Below are 24,443 nucleotides of genomic sequence, written 5' to 3'. Positions count from 1 at the left end.
TGTATTCATGGATATCAATTTTTATTATATTCTGCATCCTACAGAATTATAACAATGATATTATAGAAATAGCTCACATAGTTCAAAGTGAATGGGAATGGATACTCAGGATATTCATGAAGAGCCATTGCAGAAAAAAGAATGCATTGCAATGATATTTCATTTTTAAACAATGTAACACCTGAAAAGTAAAATAATATATCAAGACCAAACCATTATTAGGATTTCTTCCTAGGACTATAATACTGGTACGTTAAATGTCATTATAAAAAAAAGTTTAGAATATTTTATTAATTAGTGGTATTATAAAGTAACATACATTTTTATATTGTTTGTGGTTTATCAGATTTTCAAAATTAGTAGACTTTATTTATTGAGTAGTTTTAGGTTTGCAGAAAGTAGAAAATTTCCATGTGTCGCCTCAATCCTCCATCTCATTTTCTAATGCTTATTAACATTTTGCATTAGTGTGGTGAATTTGTTACAACTGATGAGCCAAAATTAATGCATGATAACCAGGCAAAGTCCATGGTTTATACCAAGCCTTGCCTTTTGTGTTCTACATTCTATGACATTTGGCAACTGTAGAATGACATGTATTCATCATTAAAGCATTTTACAGAATAGCTTGACTGCCCTAAAAAATCCCTCTTCTCCATCTACTCATCCCTTTATTCCTCCACCTAAACTCCCTACAACCACTAATCTTTTTACTGTTTCTAGAGTTTTGCCTTTTCCTAAATGTAATATAGTTAGCATTTTATACTCTATACCTTTTTATATGGGCTTCTTTCATTTTGTAATATTTATTTGAGGTTCTTACATGCCTTTACACAGCTGCATAGCACATTGCATTTTTAATTTAAATTTTTATTTTGTGCAATACATCAGGATTATTTTATACTTTGTATTTTGAGATATATTAAGAATAATCGCAAAGGTAGTACAAGAAAGTTATCGTATGCTCTTCACTCAGCTTCTCCAATATTGATTCTAACTAGAATACAGTAGCCAAAATTACAAAGTTAAGAAGGCAATATAATACTATTAAATATGTACTTTTTTCAGTTTTCTCACTAATGTCCTTTTTGGAATCATACACATGAACATCTTGCATCTGGCATGCATCCTGGGGTTCAATCAAGAAAAGGAATCACTGAATTTTGTTGTGGTAGTGAGAAAAATGTTAATCCAGTCTTATTCCCCAGATAATGCACCAAAACATTTTGGTATCTAATTTAAAAATATGCTGAAATTTTTGACTGTTTTGTACTTATTGGGCACCAGTCTTAGACTATTATCAGTTGATTTTTGCAACTCCTCTTTGGGCACCTTAAAGTAACATAAAAAAGATAAAGTGGTAATATCCATATTTCTCTAATTTGACTTACGTTCTTTGGGGAAATTTGCCACTGCTGATCCTGATTTTACCTTCCTTTCATTCTCATTGGCACACCTTGTTCCCACTACTCTATATCCTTATTGTGTTCTAATTAAACTAACTTAAGAGTTTGTTTTGCTTTACTTTGCCTTTATTTTCCAATTTTCTCTCATTTAAGCTTGGGGTGCTCTAGAAATTTGAACTATGATAGAAGAATTTGATAGCAGAGAGTCTTGGACTCTTTTCACCTTAAACATGGAAGTGTTTGGGAAAGCATCTTCTAACACACATAAAAAGTTAATAAGGAGCTAGAGGTAAAAACCAATTTGTTAAGAAGGCTTGGAATTTTTTTTTTTTTTTTTTTTTTTTTGAGACAGAGTCTTATTCTGTCTCCCAGGCTGGAGTGCAATGGCGCTATCTCAGCTCACTACAACCTCCACCTCCTGGGTTCAAGCGATTCTCCTGCCTCTGCCTCCTGAGTAGCTGGGTCTACGGGTGTGCCACCACATCCAGCTACTTTTTTGTATTTTTAGTAGAGATGGGGTTTCACTATGTTGGCCAGGCTGGTCTGGAACTTTTGACCTCAAGAGGTCTTCTCACCTCGGCCTCCCAAAATGCTGGGATTACAAGTGTGAACCACCGCGTCTAGCCAAGCCTTGGAAATTTTGTACTCAAACTGTTTTAATAGAGCGGCTTGTGATAGGACAGGACCTGAGCTTTTTAGGAATAAATTTTAAATGATAGTGTACAGAAACTGACCTTAAAAAGTAGGCTCGACTTTATATGTTTTTTAAAACTCAACTATTTACAAACATTGAGCACACACAATTGTTGTATGCAGTTATATTAAAAAATTGAACATTTCAAAAACATTAAAAACCAAAGAATTTCTTATTCTTTATAGACGTAATTCTCATAGAGTAGAGATAGGAAAGATGAATTTTCACAATCACATTTCCAACCCTTGGAAAACCCACTAAAACAATTCATAATGAAGGCGTGTTTGCAAAAAGGAGATTTATGTAAATATCTCAAACTCATAAAGGTATTAATATTCATCTCATTTTAAAGATTTAAGTAATATTTAATAAGGACATGAAAATTTTACATTTATTTAACAATGTTGAGAAATTATTTATTTCCCATCTAACACAATTTCTTCCCCAAGTTTTTGCTTGACAATAAATTAAATAACCATTGCCCAGTTGCTTAAGCCAGTAATAGAAGAGTTATTCTTGGTTCTTCTCAGTTGCTTAAACTAGTAATAGAGGAATTATTCTTGTTTTTTTTTTTTTTTTTTTGCTCTCTCTCTCTCTCTCTGTTATTCACCTACTGACATACAATAAATCACCAACTTCTGCTTGTGGAAACTATGTATTTAAGTTTTTATCTCCTTTTTTTTTTTTTTTTCTGCATTGCCACCCTCACCCCAGTCTAAACTATCATTGTTCCTTACATGAACTAGTAAAATAACTTTCCTTCTTCTAATGTTGCTTGTGTCTCCCTTCTAAGTTGAAGCTTCCAATAGTGATGTGTCCTGTTAAAACTATAATTGATCAAATTATTTCTTTAATTAAGTATATTATGGAACCCTGATTAATACTGAAAAAAGTTATTTCCTTTACATCACCTATAGTGACTACCTACATGTTGTCATCACTGCTGGCCACACTCAAGTTTTCTTGCTCCTGATCATTCCTAGAACGCAGTATACTTTTCTCCAGCTATGCCTGGAAGTGTATTTCTAAAAATGGACTCTTGATATATATGTGTCCTTTTCAAATAAATAACACCCAAAACAAAAATCTCTATTTCATAGTACACATAACATTCTTTCACTCGATGATATTTCTCGTACAATAAAATTCAGCAATCATTGACAACAAAATTTATTTCACTTTAAGCCATTTACTAAGGTCTACCTTCAGAGGAGTTTTTGAAGGAACTTTAGAGGTAAAATCTTGGAAGAAACGTTACATTTTACACATCAGCCAGCCAGTGATGTTTTAGTCCTTCAATGAAGTAAAACTGCCTCATTTATTCTACTATAAATTTCAGATTTGAGTCTGAGCAAAAAATAATCATTTTCAATTCTAGACGAAGCACATAGAAAACTGACTAACTTGACTTTATCTTTTTTCTCATCATGCATTTTCTCAAATGGTTTCAAGTTTTCAGCAGTTTGTAAGCAGTTATGGACAAACTTCTGGAGTTGGTATAATTGTAAAAAAATGTTTGTTTAGAAGTGCTCTGCTTTTAAAAAATGCTATTCGCACACATAAATGTTTTTGTCTAAGAAAAAGAAAAGATACCCTAATAATACAGACAAACATTGTCCCTATGCAGTGAATTATTGGATTTACATGCTTTCTAAATTACTTAAATCGCTCACAAGTAATATACATATTAAAAGTTTATCCAGAACTGGGTCCTGGATAGGAATATTATTGCTTCAATTGAAATATTTATCATGGACATGAAAGTATTTAAATTATTTATTATTTTATCTATTACTAGTTGTTGATATAGTAATTAAACATAATTAAACCTTTTTTTTTTTTTTTTTGAGACAGAGTCTTCCTCTATTGCCCAGGCTGGAGTGCAGTGGTGCAACCTTGGCTCACTGCAACCTCCACCTCCTAGGTTCAAGTGGTTCTCCTGCCTCAGCCTCCCAAGTAGCTGGGACTGCAGGTGCCTGCCACCATACCTGGCTAATTGTTTTTGTACTTTTAATAAAGACGGGGTTTCACCATATTGGCCAGACTAGTCTCAAGCTCCTGACCTCAAGATCTGCCTGCCTTGGCCTTCCAAAGTGCTAGGATTACAGGCGTGAGCCACTGCACCCGGCCTTAAACTTTTTATTGAATAGTTTAAATTTGTAAAAAAAAATGAGGCTAACAACCATAGCATAAATGTTATAGAGTTAAACTGAGAAGGCATGCTGTTGAAGTTAATGTAGTTAATGTAAATATTAACCAGGGTGGGTAGAGAGAAGACATAACTAGGTCAATATATTTGTTTTAAATAAAAATGAGGAGTTTTAAAAATAAGTTCTGCATATTGAAATGTCCGTATGTGAGTAAAAATAATCAGATTGGAGATGACAATTCATAATTGTTAAACAGATTAAGAAAAACTAGAACAAATAGTGGGAATCAGGATTCTATTTAAGCAAATGAACTTTGGAGTAAGTTAGGCCTGGTTTGGAATCCTGGTTTGAGCCTATTTGCTATATGTCCTTGGGAAAACTATTTATCATTTTTAAGATTGGATTTAGTCATCTGAAAAATAGAGAAAACAATTCTATCTCACCAGATAATTCTGAAGATTAATGAAGCAAGTGCATATAAAATGATTCATGTATTTAGTAAAATATATATGAACCTCTCAATAAATGGCAGATATTGTATTGTGGTTAATAAATCAATATCATGCTTCTGGTGAATCTTCCTAAGGTAGATATGATATTTTGCCTTACAGAGCAAAACATTGTTCACAAAGCTGTAGTTTTACTATTGTGACTTTTTTAAGTCCTGAAAAAGTTGTAAAATATACTTTTAAATATTCGTTTATTTCAACTTATTCCCACTGAAAGTAATACACTTTCACAGATAAATTAGAAGAATAAGAAATAACTTATAAAACACAACCACGGGTATCTATAACAAACTGTATTATCTCACATACACTTTTATTTCTTCTACACATATTGAACCTAGAAGAAAATCCAGCCGTAATACAATTATGAAGAAAGTAAGATGCTGATGACAAAAAAGGAAGAAAGAGTGGTAGAAACATTAAGAGAAAGAATTATAGTAACAAGAAAGCATTTTTTATTGCATGAAATTAATAAACTACAAAATGTGCAGATGTCTTATTGCTACTTATCAGAAAAACTAAGTGCAATTTACTGAATCAAAATGTGTGACAATTTCTTTTTTGTAGTATTTGATGGCTATAAAAAAAGGATTTCACGTTTGGGGTGGCAGGGCGGGTGGGGGGTCGGGGAAAAAATGGTGACAGGAGAAGATTGAATAACTTGCATAGGCTAAATAAATGATGGCTTACAATAATACGACAAACTGACCCCTCGAACATTTATGCCAATTGTGAAAAAGTACTTATGTTGAGAATATTTAAAGTTATAAAGAAAATTCAACTTTAAAATATTTAAGGCATTTAAACAAATTTTAAGAAAATGGAACAAGATGTAAAATTTTACATGTAATATACAAGTAAATTTTTTTTTACTTTAATGAATTTTGGGGAAAATAAATATGACCATGATGTCATTAGAAAATATATTTTTATCTATAAAATTGCAATTAATATTTCCAATAGTATTGTTTACAGTGGATTCAATTTTTAAAAGCTGAAAGACCTGGGCAACCCTATTCTAGGTTCCCTCTCTGCAGTGGAGAGCTTTCTTCTTTGGTTTACTTAACTTGTACTCCAACCTCAAAAAAAAAAAAAAAAGGAAAAAACCATGTATAAAATATTAAACTGTGTATATTTCTTCCCTATTTAACTTTCAGGGAATATTTTAACTATTTATTTGAAACAGAAAGACTAAGACAAGTGAGGTATATCAAACATTGTTATACTCTATTTTGTTTATTACGAAAAAGACTATAACCTCGAATAATTCTGAACTTTATAAGAACATAGACATTGTGGCTTAAGGGTAAACCTGTAGACTCTGGATTGAGACTTTTGATGTTATATCCTGATCACCACTCTGTGTGATTTTGGACAAGCTGATTAACTCGTTTATGAAACAAGACTGTTAACAGAACCTACCTTACAGACTTGGTAAGATAATAAATGATTTAATATAGGTAAAGTATTTAGTATTGTAAATATTGAAAGTGCAAGAGAAATGAGCCATTACTTTAAGTGTTTTTATTATGTCAATGTCATTATAATTTTAAAAAGTGTTTCAGAACCATTTTGGCAGAATCATGGATTTCCACATGAGTATTAATATCATAATAGAGCAATAATGCATCTATTTAAGAGAATGCATTTAGAGACAATGGCATTCATACTCACAGAGACTAAATATTTTTGTTTTACTACTTAAATACCTGAGGTTGAAGTGAGTTAAAATTGATTTTTGTTTGGAAGGATGTACTGATCTCCACATGCATACAGATAATTGGTCATATGAACTGAAGGAACATATTTTGCTCAAGAGCTTTGAAAATTGAGTTATTTTCATTTGCCTACTAAACATCTCACTGAAGCTTAATGAGGCAACAGAGCTGCCAAAAGTCGCTGAAACTGCAAATGAATTCAAAGATTACTGTTAGATTATTTGAATGTTGCTATTGTCATTCATCTAACAGTTGTGAAATACAGAAGTGCTAGTGTTTCTAATTACCATGATTAACTGCAGGCCATCTTACATTTACAATGGGATTACTCAGAATAGGGTAAAAAATATATACCTGGAAAAATGCAGGTGCAGGCCACTGGACAATGAGTGCAATACCTCTATTTTTAAAAATACTTGTATTCTTAATATAATAACAACTACCAATAGATTATCACAAAAAAAGGATATAAATCCTCACTTCAATGAATGTTCTCCAAAATATATTTTTGAAAGCTAAAACTCCTTTATCTTCAAAGCAATTGTGATATAAACATGTCATACATTACAAACCGAGAGGCTCCAAAAAGGAGAAAATTTGCTTTCATTTTATTTGTTTTGACCAAGATGTTCTTGATGTTCCCATCACCTTGATTAAATTTTAGACAGGTTACTTCCTGACTATAGGCTGCTGACCTCCCTATTATTATAGCATTAACTTAAGAAAGTGTCCAATTGTAAGTTGTTGCTCTGCCTCTTTGAAATGTAAATCTTTTCCCAGCCCATAAAGTGTTTCTTAAGGACCTGAAAACATCCCTTTGAAATATAAACATCATGAAAGATAGTGCCCTTTCTCACAGTCTCCATAGTTGCCTGACTTCAATAAGCAACAATTAGCAGACACAGATGGACTAATCACATTGACAATCTGATATCGTTTGGCTGTGTCTCCACCAAAATCTCACCTTGAATTATTGTAATTCCCACCTGTCAAGGGTGGGCGGGACCAGGTGGAGATAACTGAATCATGGGGGTGGTTTTCCGTGTACCGTTCTCCTGATAGTGAATAAGTCTCATAGATCTGATGGTTTTATAAATGGGGGTTCTCCTGCACAAGGTCTCTTGCCTGCCACCATGAAAGACGTGACTTTGCTCCTCATTCACAATCTGTTATGATTGTGAGGCCTCCCCAGCCATGTGGAACTGTGAGTCAATTAAACCTTTTTCCTTTATAAATTATCCAATCTCAGGTATGTCTTTATCAGCAGTGTGAGAACAGACTAATAGACCACCCAGTCCTCCTAAGTCTTCCAATAATTTTCCTCTAGCTTATCTAAGCACTTGAAAATTCTGCCACATTTTGTATCAATATAGAAGAGATCAATATCTCTCCCCTATGCCATAGTCTTTAATAAATGATTTCTTGCCCTTCTAACTTGTCTAGTGCAATTTTTCTTTGCCAGTTTGTGTGAAAATTTATTTAAAGTAGCATTTCACTGATGTCAAGAGTAATCAAATCCCAAAATAATGAACTAAAGGATGTATCTTCATTGTACTTCATATATTTTTCAATAAAAATGATAGAAGATGTCAACCAAGTCAGATTCTTTAAAAGGTAAGCAGCATATAATATTGTCTTGCACAGACTTTCTCCATGATCCAAATGAAAAATTTTACATTTTAACATATTCTTAATTGATTAAATATGGAACAATTTAAAGTTTATTTGGAAAACTAGACCTACTAAGAAAGGCCCCCATGTTTTAAGATTATGTGTATTACACTAGTTGGACTTCTGACAACTTTCTGGTATTTTCAAGTAAGACTATTTGATTTAAAGAACAACAAAAAAAGAAAATTTAAAGCAAAGAAGTCACATGCACACACAAAAAGCAGAATTCCACACCTATTCCATTGTTGTAAATTGGCTTATGTGTTACCTATCATTAGACAGGGGAGAAATATGCACACAGTTTCATTTTAGTCAGAGTCCATTCAGAAATATAGCCTGTCAAAGTGATAGATGTTTAAAAAAGATAGAAAACTAAGGAGCAATTAAGGATAATTGACACCTCATTGTCTTTGAAAGGCATCTTTTCTGAAGAGTTAAGGAGCACAATACCTTGAAATTTTTACTTGGCAAGAAGCCAAGACCTACATAGGGAATGTGCAACACTTGGCTAAATTTCTAAATGTTGCTAATTATGTTGAATAATTGCAAGAGGGAAAGAACAGTTGGAGCCTGTTTTAGAGAGCAGCCAGTTTAGAGAATAGCCTAAAGAAATTTTCCACAGAAATTTGGGACAGGGCAGTCAATATATTCATCTTAGCTTCCTGATACCGACTTTCTCTAGATTCATGCCATATTTAGCATAACTTATATATGTTTCATAGACATTGTTGCCTATATATAAAGGAAGAGGTTTTTTTTTCATTAATCTCTTGGATAGACATTAAAAAGAAAACTAATGGGAAATTAAGCTTTAATACGCATTAGTAAGATGGAATAGTATCATCAATTAGTTTCAACATTTGAGTCAAGCAGGAACTCGGTGGCAGGAACTCGGTGGCATGATTTATGGGTTTCACAAACCCTCAGTGTCCAAACACAGCTTTCTCCACTATATTACCACCTTGCTATTCCTGCCCATTTTTGCCTGTTATACTCATCATTAGAACAAAGCTCTAAGTTAGGGAACAAATGAAAGTCATTATTTAGTAAACACTAGTGTAAAAATCACATGTGTTCCTTGGTTAAAATACAAATAACAGCCCCTGCTAAGAGATTAATCAAATACAATTGTCATTTTCTTGGAAGGAATAGAAGTAATGTTTGAGTATATATGCTAATAATATTTTATAATTGCAGAGGTTAGACTGGGGGCATGATTATACCTATTCCTAGCATTGATAATGCTTTAGGGAATATAGGCCAAATAAAGTGAGTTGGGGGAAATCTTTTAATAGATGGAGAGAGAAGAGAGACTAGGATTAGAAAGGATTGGCTAACACAGCGAGACCAAATTCAAAGCAGAACAACTATTCCTGTTCATTCTGTTTTAACACTGGCACTTCTTTTTCTCTGATGTACGTTCATAACTAATTGTCTCCTCATTTGTTTTGGTTGCACCTTTTTTTCTGATTTGTAAATGATATAGAGGCAAATAGAATTTATGCAGGATCATTTTTCAGTTCAGATAATTAAAATTAAATAATTGGAAACTATTTAGAATTCTACACAAGTTGGATATTAAGCAACAGACATTTGCTTCAACAAATCTGTACAAAATTCAATTATAAAATGTTTATTGTCTCATAACTGTAAAAATGAATAATGTACTATCCACAGAATAAATCAGATATGCTCACTAATTCACAAATCTCAATTTTATTTATTTGTCCTTCTGTGCTCATCTCCTCTTCCTCAACTTACATTTTTAAAGATATACATGGAAAAGTAGGAGCAATGTCATCTATCATGGTAGTTGTCTAATGCCAGTACTCTGGAACAATGGGTGAAACAGAGCCAGAAGAGCAGTGAAGGAATAAATAATACAGTACTAAGTTGGCAAATCTTCAGGAAAAGCAACGAAAGAAAAAGCTTTCATATGGATTTTTAAAACAGTCCTCTTCTGTAATCACACAATTAGATTTTCCTCCACACATGTTCAGTACTACTGACAAGATGGTGAGCTTTGAAGAAGTTGTAAAAGGAGAATTAGCACAATTTGGGGCAGGCAGTCAACTAAACCAATCTGTTCTTGAAAATCTTCAGCAGCTATTTTATCCAGTTATTGAGCAATTGACAGGTATTAACTCAAGGCTTTCAGTTGTAACTACTATAGTAAAAATGACTCTGAGGTTAGGACTCACTGACTTCAAGGAAGAATTTAAGTGACCATAAAAGAAAGAAGTAAGTTTAGCATTAAAGTTTGATGACTGTAAAGTGATCTGGATAAAAGTGCCTGCTTTTCATGGATTGAAAGACCAACTGAAGGACATGCCTATGAAATTCAGAGGATGAATAAGAGAGTTATCTTAGCACATATGTCACAAGAAATGAAGAGACTGTAATGATAGGGTAATGCATTTAGAGTGCAGCAGCTTTTCATCAAAGTTTTTCAAAAAGACTTCATAGTAAATTTTTTATTATGAAAGTATCAAAGACAAAATAATAATTTTTAAAAAGACCTATATTGTTACAAATCAACATTTTATAATATTTCAGAGAATGCTTTTTTGGTGTTCCTTAAGAGGAGGAAGACTTGTGCTTATGTGAATTGGATAGTTTTCTCACCAAGCTTACAGCCACCCTTCAAGTCCCTTTCTATGAGAATCTGCTCTCAATTCACAGCCCCCACTTGTGAAAGCATCTCTAGGAAATATGTTCTTGACTTATTACAGGTGATTAAATCAAGGCTTGCTATTTTACCTGTGGGTGACAAAGCCATAGCCTGCATTGTAGTTAATTATAATTCTTAGAGTAGAAAAATATTTTTAATCAGTGGAATAGAGTCCCCCAGTCAATTTTATAATTTCAGGAATTAGAATTAGAAACGATTTGCAGGGAATCATGGCATTTTGTTAATAGCGAGTAAAAACAGTTAAAATAATTTACGTAAATTAGCCGTCTAATACCCTAGTTCATAAGATACCTGAATAAATGAATAAGAACTAGAACTTACCAGGGACTTTAAGACAGTTAACATGTCTACTGAACAGAACAGTTGTTTTCAATGTTGGCCCTTCATTGTAATTACCCTATGGAACTTTTAAAAAATATGATGCCTAATTCCCACTTTCAGAGAGGTTGGGTTTATTGACTTTGGATGTGACTTGGCATCATGCTTTTTAAAATCTCTTAAAATAATTCGAATTGCAAGCAAAGCTGAAATGCCTGGAGAACAGGGATTGTAGTGATTACAGCAAGAGAAGTAAAAGTAGTAGTAGAAAGTAAATTTGGCCGGGCATGGTGGCTCATGCCTGTAATCCCAGCACTTTTGGAGGCCGAGGAGGGCGGATCACTTCAGGAGACTGAGACTAGTCTGGCCAACATGGTGAATCCCAGTCTCTACTAAAAAAAACAATACAAAAATTAGCCGGGCATAGTGGCACACACCTGTAATCCCAGCTACTTGGGAGGTTAAGGTGGGAGAATCGCTTGAACTCCGGAGGCAGAGGTGGCAATCATGCCACTGCCGTGCCACTGCATTCCAGCCTGGGTGACAGAACAAGACTCTGTCTCAAAGAAAAAAAAAAAGTCAATTTGGAGCTGCAGTGGATTTTTCCATCTCCAGTTTCTCTGAAGCATACTTAAGATTTGGGGGATACTCACATTTCTTACTAGCACTTTTGTATCCTCTTTGTATACCTCCGTGGTATGAGATAAAGCACATCTGTGTTCCATATACATAAAAGGTAGAAACTCATGTAAATATCTGATATATATTCTATGTACTCTGCATGAATTAGTCATTTAATTCAAAAAATGAAGTACAGTTTTGATCCTCATTTTAGAAAACAGGCGAAGAGGGGTAAAGTTATTTTCCCAAGTTCACACAGTTAATAAATAAGTGGTAAAGTTAGGATTCAAGTTCCTGGACTCAGATTTTGGATTTGAGCTATATTAATTCTCACAGAAATTTATTTAAATTAATAGAAATACTACTCCAAAATCTAAAAACTCACCTCAAAATAAGTATCTGTTATGGAATGGCAAAGACAATTTTAATTTATTTCATTCAGTACATACATATTGAACGCTTACTATAAAACAATCATAGAATTAGGCACTGGGAATATAGAACAGGATAGGAACTTAATGTGTTCATGTTAAAAGAAACTTTTTCAGCCATTTTAAACTTAGACTAAATTGAAAACATACAGCTACTATTGATGGGCCAGGCTCTCTAGAGCAAATGCTTTTCATACATTATCATGTTAAATAGCACATTTCAAGGCAGAGATAAGACTCTATAAGAATGATAAAATAATTTTATAGATAAAATATCTTACCCATTTTTGTGCAGATGATAGATCACTAGATTTAAACACATTCCTTATTCTTAAGCTTTTACTCTTTCTACTGTCTCCTGTACTTCATTGCTCCTAAGTTCAAAAGAAAAACTACTAATTGGTAAACTATTTTAATTGAATTAATCTAATATTTATCAAATGCTTGTCATATGCAAAATGCTATATGTATTTTTTTCTTATCATTGCTATAGTAAACCACAAGCCTGGTGACTTGAAATACAAATTTGTTATCTTATATTTCTAGAGGTCAGAAATCTAAAATGAGTCTTGCGGGGTTAAAGTCCAGTCGTTAGCAGAGCTGTATTCCTCCTTGAGGCTCTAGAAGATAATCTCTTCTTGCCTTTTTCAGCTTCCAGAGGTTGCCTACATTCCTTGGCTCATGGCCATACCAATGCAGCCTCAGCTTCCTTCGTCATATCTCCTTCTCTGACTCCTTCTCTGACTTTGACACTTTTGCCTCTCTCTTAGAAGGAACTTTCTAATTATATTCTGCCCACTTTCATAATCCAAGATAATCTTCCCACCTGATCACTGTTTATCATGTATGCAATGATCCCTTTCCCACTTTAGGTAACATATTAACAGGTTTTGAGAAATAGGTTGTGAACATCTTTGTGGAGTCACTGTTCTGCCTACAAACTGTATGAACATTTCAGTTAATTTTCACAACCTGATTCACTGGGTGCTATATCATGACAGTGCTGAGGCTTAGAATGTGCTACTGATTTCCCCAGTCCCCAGCAGAGCAGATTCATATCCAGAGATCATGTTAAGAATCTTTATGTTTATGTCTTTTGCCATTTCTGCCAATTGATATTCAATGCCCACAACAGATCTTAAAGTCTGCCATGATTTTATAAAATACATTTAGATAATGAACTATTAGCATTACATCCACTTGGGCTTCTATTACCCAGAAAACACAAACCTTTGAAACTTAAACCAAAACAACTATTAATATTCTACAAAATTTGTGATTTGAAGTGAGTAATACAGATTTGAATAAATTAATGTGTACATATAAGATTGAACTTATGTATATAAACCAGCAAAGTATGTATATGTATATACACATTTATATTTCTGTTTAAAATCATTTATCAATAACTAGTAAAACCAAATGATTTATCTTTAAATTTTAATGCCCTACAATTTTACATAAACACAGGAGAAGACAAATACCATCAATTTTTTTTTGTATTTCAGGAAACATTACTTTATTAAGGCAAGCAACTTTGAATCATCTATTAGACAAAATAATAATAAGCCCAGGTAATGCCTGCTTATGAAGTCTGGCCTGTACTAGAAGATTATATAATATATACTATATATGTACTATACATTCAAAATATTTTAACATTAAATGCTGATTATTTTTGCTGTTTATCTTCATATGAAGTATGACAAAACTATCGTTGGTATGGAATCCTTAAAAATAACTTTAAAAAGAAATATACTAGTGCTTTCTCTGTCTTTGTCAGAAAATTCTAATAACAAGATTGGAATTATGCTATTGCTGTGAAATAAATGTAAGCCAAGTCTATAGAAAATTAAGAATAATACTGGGTTAGTTAAAGTTGAATGCTGTTAAAACTCATAATTATATTCAAAGATATAGGGAGAATAGCTGAGTAAATTATTAACAAGACAATTTTCTGCTGAAAGTAGCAAGACATCAAGCCTAAACTGCATCAGCAGAAGCCACTTACCGCAGCCCTCACCTTTCCAGTTTTACTGTCCGTGCTTTTAGTTACCCATTGTCAACTGTGGTCTGAAAATAGTAAATGGAAAATTTAATAAATAAACAATTCATACGTTTTAGATTGTTTGCTGTTCTGAGTGGTGTGGTGGAATCTCATGCTCCTCCACACCATCCTGCCCAGGACGTGAATCCAGATGTTCCCTGGCTGTTAGTCAGTACCCATCTCAGTTGTCATCAGTTTGGCTGTGGATATCGCAATGCTTGTGTTCAAGTAACCTTATTTTATTTAATAATGGCTCCAGAGCACAAAAGTAATGATTCTGGTAATTCGGATATGCCAAAGAGTAGTTATAAAGTGCTTCCTTTAAATGAAAAGGTGAAAGTTTTTGACTTAATAAGGAAAGAAACAAAGTATGCTGAGGTTGCTAAAACTGTATGGTAAAAAATATTTTATCTGTGAAATTGTGAAATTTTTGCATATTATATACAGGATTTGTTACTCTCTGTGCTTCCAGACATCAATTGGAGGTCTTGAAATATCTCCCCTGCAGATAGTGGAGGACTACTGTATGTTCAAATTTAAAGATGTGAAAAGTTTTTCACATATTATGTTATTCCATACCCCTCAAATGTACTGCTGCTTTCTGAAATTGACAGACATAAAGTGAACGTTAAAAGATACATGATAACATTAAGTTAAATAATATAAAGTAGGTCATATGTTTACAGACAAGAACACTACAAGAAAAGGAGTATTTACTAAAAAATGAATAGTGCTTTATAAGTAAGAAATTTCTACCTAATGAAATCTTGTTTTAAGCTGTAACAAAAATCATACACACATACATAGGTGACCTGACTTTTGTTTAATACTTACACAAGATACAGAGTCACATAACTTATATCAGTAAAGATCAATCAAATGTTGTGATTAATGTATAATGTAATGCAATATGTAAAGTGTGTTCCTTCAGGCTGTTTTCTAGGAACTCTTTGGAAAAAAACTTTATTTGTTTGGGATTTATAAAATATACAATAGAAAACTATTATATATTATTTGATTTTGAAGTGTATTCTAGTTATCGATTGTTGCATGAGGAAATATTTCCAAACTGACTAGCTTAAAATTATATATTATTATTACCTATGCTTCTCCAGGTTAGCTTGGCCCAGCAAGGAATATTCCTGCTCTAAATCTTTCATGGTGCTACAGTGAGTTGGTGGCTTGGGCTGAAGCTTTCTCAACTCTTCTTCACTCATATTTCTTTGCCCTGAGCTGAAATGGCTGGAACAGCAGGAGTGTGGTTGTGCATGGAGACATGTACTCTTGTTTAAAAACCAGTATGTGATTTTTCAGGCTTTATCAATTACAAAAGCTTTACTAGGAAGGCCTCAGTGGGGCAAGCTGCCCTCCCACACAACACTTGAGGTACAACCAGCACATCCCATTCTCTGAAGAAAGTTGGAGTCAAGATCTCAGACTCTTCTTCAGGCACCTCAGATCCTCTGCAGGCACCTCTGCTCAGTGTTTCTTGCAGCGGGGAGGAGTGAGAAAACTTGAAAGCACTTTTTCCTGCTCTGACTAAGTCTACTTCTAGCCCTCTTTCCTCATTCTTCCCCCTACTTCATGGTCTATGAAACTGCTGGAGGTTTTTTCTTGTGGCCCCCTTAACAGTGAGATGACACCTATGTCTGCAATGTTCCACCGGACTCTTGACCAGTGCATTGTTTCACAGAGGAAATGAAACTGGAGAGACAATGCTTTCTTCAGTTTTAGCCTTTTGTCTTCTATCATTGCAGTAAGTGATTAAATAACTTCTTCATTTTTTACTCTATGCTTTAATTGGCAACTTAAACATCTGGTAACTCAGCTTTCTTCCAGTTTAGCTGAACTTCTGAGAAGCATTGCTCTTTTTCTGTGTGTGTGTGTTTGTTTGTGTGCAGACAGACAATGTTTGTATATATACACACATATATACATATAGTCTGTCCACATGCTTAGATTGGTAAGGCCACCTTACATTGTGGTCAGCTCAGAATGGTTGAAAGTCTTACATTTCTCTGGATCCCAACAGAGTGTGTTGCAACAGATAGGAAGAAGAACTGACAATCTCTTGAGACCTGGTCTTCAAAACAAAACAGGCACAGCATCACTTCTAACACCTTCTTTCTAATTGTTTGAGCATTGAAGAATTCACTCTGATTCAGAGGGGGATACCGACCTGTCTTTTGAGAAAAGAATTATCAGTGAGTTTGAGGCTATCTTGAATCTGACATCCTTTGAAAGTTTGTTTTTCACTTTACTTTGAATTATCAGTAGAACAGTCAGCTGCTGTTAGGAGGAATAATGCTAAAGAACAAGGCAGAAGAACCTGTAACAGGCTTTTCATATTTCAAAAAAAGCGTTATAAAATTGTATTTTAGAAATGTTCAAATGAGGTTAAAGTTAATCACTACAATTAATTATATACACAACCAGACACATCTCAACTCTATCAAAATTTTATGTAAGTAAAATCAATCAATATGCTTGTATAAATGTTTGAAATAAATGTTTTATATTTAAGTTTCCTTTTGATCACAATGGACTATAAAGACATAGTCCATTTGGTTAAGTTTTTATCCTACTTATTTAATGTATTCTAGCACTTATAACAGTTCCTGACCCATGAGTGTATGCTAAATAAATATGTTTAAATGAGTAAATACAGTATTACTTAAGAGACTATTATATTAAAGTCCTGGAATTTATTTATTAACATTTATACATTCTACCACTTGTACAAATAGTAAAATAGTAAAATAATAGTCTCTTTAAATAACTTAGAAAAAGTATAAAATATTTACATACAATCCACATATTAAAATATAAGCAACAAAAGATACTGCAAGAAGTATAGAATAAAACAAAATAACTTGGAATATACTTTACAAGCATAAATGGATACTGGGAACTACAACACTATATGTAGTTTTAAAAAGCCTTGTCAATGTCAAGTACCACCCCATTGGCAATAGATACATCATAAGCTTATAGGAATATTTAAGGTAAAATAAAATGTCCTCATATTCATACATCATTGAAGATGAGGAATTACTAAAAAGTAAAACTTTAATATCTTCAGGACAAATAGTTTCAATCGCCAAAACAAAGGCAATCTCCAAAAATTGACTTTGTAACTAACTGGACACTTGTATTTTTATACTTATATAATAGATCATACTCATAATCAGATTTATTTATATTTATTCTCCCCTCATATTCATAGTTAAATGCTTTGGTAACTAACTAAATTAGTTACCAAAGTTCTTATTACTTCATGGGCAGAAGTCCATTGCTTTCTATAATGAAACTTCTGCATTTTCGCTCTTTTCTTCCCTTTTTATCTCTAGCACTGACACTCTGCTTTCCTGCATAATACCTTATGGCTTGAGATTCTTCATGATTCCAAGTTCTTCATGATTTTGGCTTTCTGTCATAGATGTCTTTGTGTCTCTCAGCTTCAATGCACTCTAACTTGTATTGCCTTTTCTCTTCTTTCACACATTAAATCTTACTATTTATGACAGAACATCCCTCTTAGAGCATTTAACCCATGTTACCTTATAGTCTACCAGACAGGTTAGATAGAGATTGATGTTATTTGAATTATTGCAATCTGTGCAGCACAGTAACATGGCCATTTCTCTTTAGATAGTTGCTCCAGGCATGTCAGGCATTCAATAAATTCTGCTGTAAATGTGGGCAGTACTATTTCCAGAAAATATAAGCCACCGAAAAAGAGGGGTTGTAAATAAAGGAATGTATGGTTATAATCACAAATCTTAGGCATATATTATGTTAGATACTTTATAAATCATTAAAGTACAATAATAACAGCACAAAGAAGGGGAAATAGAGGTATATTATAAGTAAATATAAGAATGAAATTATCTGACTAATCAAGGACATATTGGACATAAATGAAAAGAATTAGTGAACTCAGATATAAGAGGAGGAAAATGGCCATGGAACCATGCAGAGATAAAAACCAAGAAAAAGACATAAAAGAACCTAAGAAATAACAAGAATAGATTAAAATTTATCTAACAGTCTTATAATTTGGATCCCAGAAAAAAATGAATACAGAATATTATAGAAGCAACATTCAAAGAGAAAAAGGAAAGAATATTCAAACATCTGATTGAAGACAATAAATCATATGTTTAAAAACTATTATAAACACCAAGCAGGAATGAAACCTGCATCTAGGCACAGAGTACAAAATTGCTGAAAACTGAAAACATAGAAAAGTTCTTAAAATCATACAGTTTAAAAGGGAAAGAGGATATTAAAAGAGTATATTCCAAGTTATTTTGTTTTATTCTGTGCTTCTTGCAGTATCTTTTGTTTCTTATATTTTAATATGTGGCTTATATGTAAATATTTTATATTTTTTCTAATTTAAAGTTATAAGTTATTTATCTTTATTTTTGTTGATATATAATTTTACATATTTTGAGGGTACATGTGATAATTTGATATATCCATATAATGTGTAAATGTCAAATCAGGCTTATTAGGGGTATTCTTTACTTTAAATGTTTATCTTTTCTTTATGCAATGAATATTCAAATTCTTTTTTTCTAGCTACTTGGAAATTTACAATACATGACTGTTAACTACAGTAGCTCTATTGATCCATTGAACCCTAGGTCTTATTTGATCTACCTGACTTGTTTTATCTATTACTTTCTATAAAGCAATGATATGACTGACAGATAACTTTCCAAATAACAGAATGATATACTCAGGAAAAAAAAAACTGGGAATCTAATTCCATACAGTGGAAATCCATGTCAAAAATAGGTAAAATAATTTTTTTTTAGAAAAAATATGATTTGTTAGAAAATTCTCAGTAAAAATGTATATGTTTCTCAGGCCAAAAGAAAATACTACTAAATGAGATCTAGGAAAAGCAAGAAATAAATGACAATTAAAATGTTAACTAATTCCGTCAATGTAAATGAATATTAACTTGAAAACATCATATCTGGGGAGTATTTGAATATATACCTATATATGTAATTAAAGTACATTTAAACAGCAGCAGAAAATATCTGAAGGATATAAAGTGAATGATCTAAAGTCCTTGAATTTTATAGGAAGTATTAAATGTAATATATTAAACTTTGGCAAAGCAAGAACTTTTGTTTTAAAGTTTCTCATAAGGAAAACTCTAGGCCCAAATAACTTCAGTGATTTCTATACACATTTAATTAAAAGAATTATATTCATACAGAAAATAATGTAACAAATAAAAACATTTCTCAATTAAAACAAGAGAAGGATGATACAAGGATAAAACAAGACAAAACATAAAAAGTTATAGGTTAATCTCTCTAAGAACATATCCATAGGACTGCCAAATTAGAGTATGCAAAATATTAGAGTATGCATAATTAGAGTATGCAAAATATTAGACTATGTAAAACTTGAACCAAAATTCAGGGTAATTTATCACACCCAAGTTAAGTTTATACCAGAAATATAAGATTTATTTAATATTTAATTCAATTTGTGGCTACAACACACAGGAAATAGTAAAACTGTCAATTTAAATAGATGTGAAACACAGGAAAACAAAACACCTCTTAGTAAATGTGGAATAGAATCTGATAAAATAATTTTGAAGTGAACCTTTCATTTAACATTAAAACATTACATTTAATGGTGAAAGCTTTTCTTATATGAATAATAAGATAAAGATAGCAGTTATCATCATTTTTCTATAATATTTACCGAATATTTCAAAACACAAAAAGGCAAGAAAAATAAAAACACACAATGAAATTTAAAAGAAAATAGTGAAAGTGTCAATATTCCCAAACGTCAAAGATAAAAAAAGTGTTTAGATTTTAGTAAGGTGGCTTGATATAATAGTATCATACAAACTAATTGCATTTCTCAATGGGTTGACAGGTGCAGCAAACCACCATGGCACATGTATGCCTATGTGACAAACCTGCACATTCAGCACATGTATCCCAGAACTTAAAGTAAAAAAAAAGTTAGAAAATAAAAATTTTGAAGTACTATTTATCTATGGCATCAAAAATATCAAATACTGAGCCTAAATATTATGAAAAATATTCAAGAACCGTATACTGAAAATTTATATACCATGATTAAGAAAAATTAATGTATATCTAAATAAATAAAAAATAGGTAACTTTATTGGATTGGAACATCTAAGTTTAAAGTTTCCAGTTCTCCCCAAATTCATCTATAAATTCAATGCAATCTAAAAACAAGTCAGAAGATTTTGTTTTCTGTCCTTAGCAATTGACACTTTGTAAATGTGCAAAGGAGCAAGACATCCAACTCAATCTTAACAAAGAGCAAAATAGGACAAATTACCAAATAATAAGACTTCTATGGCTCTGTAGCAACTAAATTAGTGTGACATTGGTGCCAGCACAGAAAAGCAGATCAGGGAAACAGAAGAGGATAAGGAGGAAGAGGAAATAATTCAATTTTTCATCTTTTTTGAGGTATAGGATATAGATATTGATTAACGAATCATCTTGATTAAAACTAAACAAAAACAAAAGCAACACAAAATCTTAAATATAAATTTGTAGGCTGAAGAATCAAGCTTTGAGCTTCATTCTAAAAATTGTTAAAGATAAAGAACTTACCACATAATTTTACTGAGAATTTCAGAATAGATTCACAAAAGAAATGGACTAATCATTATGAAGTTTGTAACCTCTCTAACTTCTGTAGGCAAATGACCTTTTGTGGTGATTTGAAAGCCTGGCTGTGGTTTAAACATTATCCTAATTTTAGGTTTGTAGCTCAGTCAACAAAGATTTTAAAAGCTTTGCCCGTCCTCTGATCTCTACTTGAGATTGACTACTTTGCGTAATAATCTTAAGGAGTCATGCATTTTTGCACGATGGGCCAAATCCTGATTTTGTTTTCAGCTTCTTAAACCTCAAGCTCATTAGTGGGCACAAATGTAAATATTCTAGGACTATATTTTATGTATTTGAAATGCATTTAATATGTAAGATTGTATTGTGCACAAAGTTGTCATTTTCTCCTGAGATAATTTTTACAAAATTTTCTTTATACATGGAGAAGACAGTCTATGAATTATATTTTATATCAAGAAAATTTTCACTTTTTTTCTTTAGAAATCTAAATTACAGCTCTAGAGTGACAATTTGATCCCATGTGCAGTTTAAAGCCAGTGTCAGCCCAGTGTTACATCCAAAAAAAAAATTAAAGTCTTAGTCCACCGGTATTGAAAAGTATTACAGGTCTTAGGAAGCTGATTAAGAGATTATTTTTTCATACAACATATAGCAAACTCCCTAAAATCCTCTTTACACATCTGTCCTCAAAACCTATTTGTCAGGGAAGTTGTTCATCCTGTTTTTGCTTTCCCACGTTTTAGAAAGGAAGCCAAGGAAGAAGATTGCAAGTAGCCAAGACCACACACACACACACACACACACACACACACACACACACACACACACCACACACACACACACACACACACACACACACACACACACACACACACACACACAGAGTTATCATTTGGTGTTGGACCCTGTGATTCACCACCCAGGTTCCCTTCAATAAAGAACCTGCTGTCTCAGTTGCTGGAAATTCTGTCGGTAGACGTCTTCAGCTGAGCTCCTGCAGCAACTGACTAAGCTGCCTGTTGTCCAAGATTGTACTCTTTTTCAGGGTATTCCACTTCCAACATCTGATGAACTAAGGAAGTATGAAGGCCTGGCCATCTCTGCCACACTTAGGACACCTCTTCAGGGACATTCCAGCTCCAAAGCTCCCCATGGAATTTCCCAAAACAGTTTTTGGGCTTCTATTACAGCTCAAATTCTCCCTGTGCTCCATCTTTTCTCTCCCACAGGGCTGTAAATAAGGGCTTTACCTAATATCTGCATAAAATTCCTTTATAGTAAATTTTAATGTAACAGTTTATTAAAATTATATTTTAAGTACATAGGAGTTAAAACTGTTGCCTATTCTACCTCTATTACATCAGTAAATAAAAAAAAATTCTAAAAGCACAGGAAAAAGAATGATATGCAGTAGACTTATCTCAGTCCTATTTTTTAAAATTATCAAGTCAATGATATTTTGTTTTTTATTGTGTCATTTTACAATTTCAGATTTTTAAGGTGGAAAGTGCATGTAGAATCTGAAGTATCATCACTTTACCCTTCAAGAAATCAGAGATAACAGCCTCCTTCACTTGAAACGTAATGACATACTTAAATTTTAGAAAGTAACTTCAATGAGTGTTGGATAAACTGTGTCCTATATTTGCTGCAGTATTAAAGAACCCATATTTTGAAAGGGCTAATCCATGGCTTACGCTTTAAAATTTATAATAATTCTAACCTTAAAGTGTATCTTACTCATAGAGTATTGTTAGATTATATAAAAATTCTATTAATTTGGGGGTCTCCTATGTATTAATATCTGTGATCAACTTAATACCCCCAAATTGATTTATCTATAAATGCTTTCAAATAAATATATCATATCATAACAGAAAATTAGGAGTTTATCAAAATAATTTATGGATCCAAAAGTGCATTCAAAAATAAAATATTTTTAAATTAGTAAATTGAGAATTAGAAGGGTAGAATTGATGAAGACATACAATATAACATTTTTCAGAGGATACAAATTTCTAAAATTTCATTTTAGATCAACTTTTCATAGAAAGATGTTCCACTGCAATTTCAAATGTGGTATTTCACTCAATGTATAGAATAAAAGGCTTTAAATTAAAATACTACCTCTTTCTTTAACTTCCAAGATCACTTATTGCAGGCTCTTCAGAATGTTCCTTAAAGAATACCTCTCTTGCTGCTAAACATATTTTATTTAACTTGCCCTTCAATAGGATACAGACACAAGATAGTCCTTTTGCAATAACTGTATAGATCTTTATTGATTATTTATTTTGAATAAGGTGCTGTGAAATTTTGAATGTTGTATATCAACACGGAAATGGTTAAATTACAGAAAAATGCTTAATATACACATAAGAGATATGTCTCAAATTAGGGTATGTTTAACAATAAGGCCAAATGCAAACTTGTAATAGGTAAATGTGCAGAGTCCACTTATTGCCTTGGGCCCCACGGTCTCCAGCTTTTTGTGGTCTCTCGATGCTGTTGGGTTTCTGCCACATTATGGATAAATTACAGTTCTCACATAAGAAAATTCTCATTATTTTATAAGAAGCACAAAGCTTGGCAAACTTCTGGGGCAATATGAGTCCAGCTTTGAGAAAAGAAGAGTCATAACCAGAGTGTGACCCTAAAAAAGCAAAAGGATAGATATGACACCCACCCAGAACAATCAGACCTCGGCAAATATTAGGAGGAACTGATTACAAATTTCAGGACCCTTAAAAAGAACTATCTCTACTCTAAGGTCAATATTTAATATCTTCTTCATCCTTAATTGGATTTTGTGCAAGATTAGTAGATTTTCGGGGACTGGGTAGTTGATGAAAATAAGAATTCAGTTCAGGACTGTCTATATATGATGACAAGCAGTTTGGGAGGCTATGACTGGAGGATTTCTTGAGCCCAGAAGTTCCAGACCAGTGTGGGCAACATGCAACATGGTGAGACCCCATTTCTACATTTAAAAAAATCAGCAGGGTGTGATGTGCACCCGTGGTGTCAGCTACTTAGGAGGCTGAGGTGAGAAGATTGCTTGGGCCCAGGAGATTGAGGCTGCAGTAAGCTGTGTTCATACCACTGCACTACAGCCTCGGTGACAGAGTGAGACCTTGTCTCAAAAAACAAGCAAACAAAAAACAGACAAAAAAACAGTGACAGAGATGAACATGCGGGATGAGACTTCTGTAAACTTTAGGATTCTTAAATAAAATATATTTCCTCCTTGAGTTGTTGCTTATAGGTTATGTGGATGGTCAGCTGGTGAGTTAGCAAATAAGACTATCGTGTTAGTATTAATTAAGGACTTGCAGCCAAATTGCCTAGATTAGAATCTTTAAGCGCTTAATAGCTTGGCAAGGTATTTAACTTCCTGCGTTTGTTTGTGTGTTAATAACACTGAGTATATGCTGAATGTTTTTGTCCTGGCCAAATTCATATATTGATGCCCTGACTTCCAATGTGATGGTATTTTAAGTGGGGCCTTTGGGAGGTAACTCAGATGA

The sequence above is a fragment of the Hylobates moloch genome, unplaced genomic scaffold (genome assembly GCF_009828535.3).
Source record: "Hylobates moloch isolate HMO894 unplaced genomic scaffold, HMol_V3 SCAFFOLD_1, whole genome shotgun sequence".
NCBI classification, from domain to species: domain Eukaryota; kingdom Metazoa; phylum Chordata; class Mammalia; order Primates; family Hylobatidae; genus Hylobates; species Hylobates moloch.
The sequence above is the reverse complement of the archived record's forward strand: the minus strand, read 5'-3'. Positions refer to the sequence as shown.